Genomic DNA, 4,644 nt, shown 5'->3' on the forward strand with positions numbered 1-4,644 from the left:
TGTGTGTGTGTGCACGCACACACGCATGTGTGTTTAGAAAGGGGGTTTTGTCATGTTGCCCAGGCTGGTCTTGAACTCCAGGGCTCCAGCGATCCTCCTGCTTTGGCCTCCCAAAGAACTGGGATTACAGATGTGAGCCATGCTCCTGACCTGTTGCCAAATTGATGATAAAAATTCCTCAGGGGATCCAATTAAGGGCCGCAGGGACAGGGCCACCCTGTAGCCCTGTGGGCTAGCTCACTCTAGGAGTCCTCTGACCTCTTCCCCCTACCTGTTGCCTCCTTCCAGTCCAACACCAGTCCTAGGTTTCTTTCCCGAAGACACATGTAACCGGGCACAGTGGCATATGCCTGTAGTCCTATCTACACGGGAGAATGAGGCAGGAGAATCCCTTGAGCCTAGGAGTTCAAGGCTGCAGTGAGCTATGATCGTGCTCCTGAACTCCAGCCTGGGTGACAGAGAAACCCTGTTTCAAAAACAAAACACATGTCATGAAGACCCCTTACCCAGCTTCCCCTGTTCCTCCAGACCAGCCAACATCCATGTAAGGCCCCTGCCTAGAACTTCATGGCAAGCTGGACTGGACTGGCATTTTCTGAGTTCTCCAGAATTTACCGTCTTACCTCCTTGCCCACACTGTTTCTTCTGTGTGAATGCCCTTTTCCTCTCCTGTGAACTACGGGCATCTGCCCTCAGCTCTTGCCACCTCCCTCCATGAGAACAGGGATTAAGACTGGCTATGCCTCACCAGGCGTGGTGGCTCACACCTGTAATCCCAGCACTTTGGGAGGCCAAGGCAGGCAGATCACCTGAGGTTGGGAGTTCGAGACCAGCTTGACCAACATTGGGAAACCCTGTCACTACTAAAAACACAAAATTAGCTGGGTGTGGTGGTGAGCGCCTGTCGTCCCAGCTACTCGGGAGGCTGAGGCAGGAGAATGGCGTGAACCCGGGAGGCAGAGCTTGCAGTGAGCTGAGATTGTGCCACTGCACTCCAGCCTGGGCGACAGAGCAAGACTCCATCTCCAAAAAAAAAAAAAAAAGACTGGCTCTCCCAGAGTATGGGGACAGGACAGTGCACGCTGCAAAGCCAGCCATTTGAGGAGGGCCTAGTCTGAACTGAATAGATCAATGGGCTGGAGCTGACTTTGGACAGAGTTGAACAACCCCAGAGAATCTAGTGGGTGCTGGGCATACAGTGGTCAGGCCTATGTAGGCAGACCTGGGCTGAGAAGAGGCTGGGCTGCAGGAGCCAGGGCAAGGCAGAGGGGCAGGGACAGGAGTGGGTGATGGAGTTGGGCCCCAGTTCTTTGCTTCCATATGAATGAATCACTGTACAGCTGCGCGCACCACTGCATCAGCTTGCCCCTCCACACAGCTGCCCTTGGCTCATGTTGGCTGTGCTGTATCAGTCCTTCAATGTTTCCCGGGATCAGTTAATTAAGTTGAGGTCTCTGCATCTGGAAATCTGCCTCAGCCTGCAGGGAAAATGCCCCCAGTCTTGGTCTTTGCCTTCAGAACCCTCAAGGAGAATCCTGCTGATTCTCAGATTGGGCTCCAGGGGGCGACAGTGTCAATCACAATGTTAGATACTGAAACTGGCTCAGTTCTTTTTTTTTTTTCTTCCCCTCCCTTCCCTTCTTCCCTTCTTCCCTCCCCACCTCCCTCCCTTTCCCCCTCCCTTCCCCTCCCCTCCCCTCCCCTCCCCTTCCCTTCTCTTCCCTTCCCTTCCTCTCTTTTTTTTCTCTTTCTCTTTTTCTTTCTTTTGTTTTTTTTGACAGAGTCACACTCTGCCATCCAGGCTGGAGTGCAGTAGCGCAACCTCAGCTCACTGCAACCGCCGCCTCCTGGATTCAAGCAATTCTCCTGCCTCAGCCTCCTGAGTAGCTGGTATTACAGGTGTGCACCACCACACCCAGCTAATTTTTGTATTTTTAGTAGAGATGGGGTGTCACCTTGTTGGCCAGGCTGGTCTCAAACACCTGACCTCAAGTAATCTGCCCGCAAAATACTGGGATTACAGGTGTGAGCCACTGCAGTGGCCTTTTTTTTTTTTCTTTTTTTGAGTCAGGGTCTCACTTTGTCACCCAGGCTGGATGTAGTAGCAGAATCATGGCTCACTGCAGCCTTGACTGTCCGGTCCCAAGCCATCCTCCCACCTCAGCCTCCCAAGTGGCTGGGACTACAGACTTGCACCACCACACCAAGCTAAAGTGTTGTTTTGTTTGTTTTTTGTAGAGACAGTTTTGCCTTGTTGCCCAGACAGCGATCCTCCTGCTTCAGCTCCCCAAAGTGTTGGGATTACAGACGTGAGCCGCCACGCCCGGTCACTTTCTTACCTAAAATACCTGCACACCCTGCTTGGAGACTCTAGAGTGAGGGGAGTGGGGAACAGGAGAATCTGACAGTAGGGGGTAGATGTAAGGAGGAGAGGGATAAGCTTGCTGTGTGGTGGGATGCTCCAGGGCTGGGGGTGCCTAGGAATCTACCTCTCTCCCAGGCTGTGGAATTATCCTTCCCACACTCACTGCTCCTCTAACCTTGGCTACCTCTTCCTGCCTTTGGGGTGTCTAATGGGCCTTAGGGACCTCCCAGCTGCTCTAGGTCATCTCACTGCAGCCATGTGCCCCATTTGGTACTGTCAAAGCTGCTGGAATATTATTGCCTTTCCAGAACCATCCTTGGGGCAAGATCAGGACTTCAGGCTGCCAGGGGCTCAGAGCCCTCCTGGGTCTTCCTGGGGCCCCTGGTTCACATGCATCTCCCCTAAGCGTTAGGGCCCTTCGAGAAGCAGCACTTCTAGCCTGCCCTTGGTTTTAGCTTTTGCTCTATGAAGATCTTGTGATTTCTTCCCCAGCATGGGGCAGCAGGAACCTCAAGCACAGTGCCTGGGGCCAAGAGAGCCACAATGGACTTGCCCCAGGTCAGGCCTGCACTTGCCTTGTGTCAGGGTATCTCCCCAGGTTGCTGGCCTCCTCAACCCCCACAATGACCTGTTTCCCCAGCTTTATCTCTGGCACCCCAAACTCAGCAGCCCCGACCCCACTTCCCGAGCACCCCCTGTGCCTGGTTCTGCACCTGTCATGGTGTCCTGGCAGCAGTCTGGGAGAGTATTTCAGTTACCCCCGGTGTCCTGGGGAGGCTGGAGCAGAGGGGTCCACTCACTGATTGCCATGGTCACAGAGTAAGACTTGAATTGTGCACTGGAGGCCCTGTGGCCTTGCATGAGCCTGGTAGGCCTCTCCCCTCCTGCTTCCAATCCTCCATCTGGGAGGCCAGCCTGCCCAGGTCTGCTCTGCCACTTAGCAGCTGTGTGGTCCTGGAGAGTCCCTAACCTCACTGAACCTCAGTTTCTCCGTTTGTGAAATGGAGATAATACAAAGAGAACCTTCCTTCTCAGGCTGTTGTGATGGGTAAGGAAATAAATGCATGCAAAATCACAGCCATAGGTATTATGAGGCACACTGTCTTCCTGACTGCAGGAGATTCTGAGGGTGGGTGGGGGGTGGGGCAGCCAGATCACCACGTGTATGAAATGGGGGCAGGCTGGTTGGAGATGGAGGGCACCAGACCCAAGCACTGCCATCTGCCCCGTGATGGGACTCTCCTGTGGCAGTGGCAACGGTCCCACTGTGGAAGAGACACAGGAGCTGAGAGGACTTGCCTGAACTGAGCCACATGTGCCCTTCGGGCCTGGGCACCCCACCACCTGCCCCCAGTGTGACCCATGCAGGGCCTGTTCCTGACCCTGAGCAATACCAAGACTTCCTGGGCTGCGTTTCCTATCTGTAAATTTGTAGGAGGGTGGTGGGGTTGGGGGGCTGGAACTTGCCCCCTGGTGGGGTGGGGCATAAATAGTCCCAGAGGATGGCCTGGGAAGACCGGCTAGGCCTGGCACAGGGGACTATTACTGCTGTCATTATTGTCCTCCTTACAGGAGAGGAGAGTAAGGCCCAGACAGGGGAGGAACCCACACAGCTTCTGTGCTCTAGCTTGCTGGAAGGACAAGGTCTACCTACAAATGCAGAGATCCACACATTAAGGACAACGAAACACCCAAGTGTTAGGAACCAAAATAATCAGCCCTAATAGAGGGGAGGCTCGTCAGGGAGGGCTTCCTGGAGGAGGAGGCACAACACCAGGGTGCACTGTGATTTCTGGAGACCCAAGGAGTTCTGGTAAATGACAGGTGAGAAAAAGAAAAATGTAATAAAATATAATTGAAAATAGACCCTGGTACCTGTGGAGAGAGGGCCGGGAGGAACCTAGGACACAGGTGAACCTGAACTCCCCCACCCAGTGAAGGGAGTTGTGGGCAGTAAGGTTTGATTGGGGTTTTCTTTCTTGTGGAGATTTCTCAGAGTGATTCAAGTTCCCCCACCCCGCCCACAGTGGTTCTGAGACTTTGGAAAGAAAGAAAAGTGAAAAAGAAGCAGACCCTGCCCGCGCCCCAGCTGGGCATCCCTGGGAGGTCGCGAGGATCCTCGGAGACCCAGACCCGGGTCCGGGGCGCCCCCTGCCAGAGCGGCCCCCGGCTGCCTCCCCACGCTCCGCGACTCCGGTCCGGACGCCGAGGGCCTCGGCCTGCCCCATGTCCCCCCGCCGCCCACCACCTGCTCCGGCCCGGCGGGGCGGTGCTGGGCG

This window comes from Trachypithecus francoisi, unplaced genomic scaffold (genome assembly GCF_009764315.1).
Source record: "Trachypithecus francoisi isolate TF-2019V2 unplaced genomic scaffold, Tfra_2.0 Lachesis_group14, whole genome shotgun sequence".
NCBI lineage: Eukaryota > Metazoa > Chordata > Mammalia > Primates > Cercopithecidae > Trachypithecus > Trachypithecus francoisi.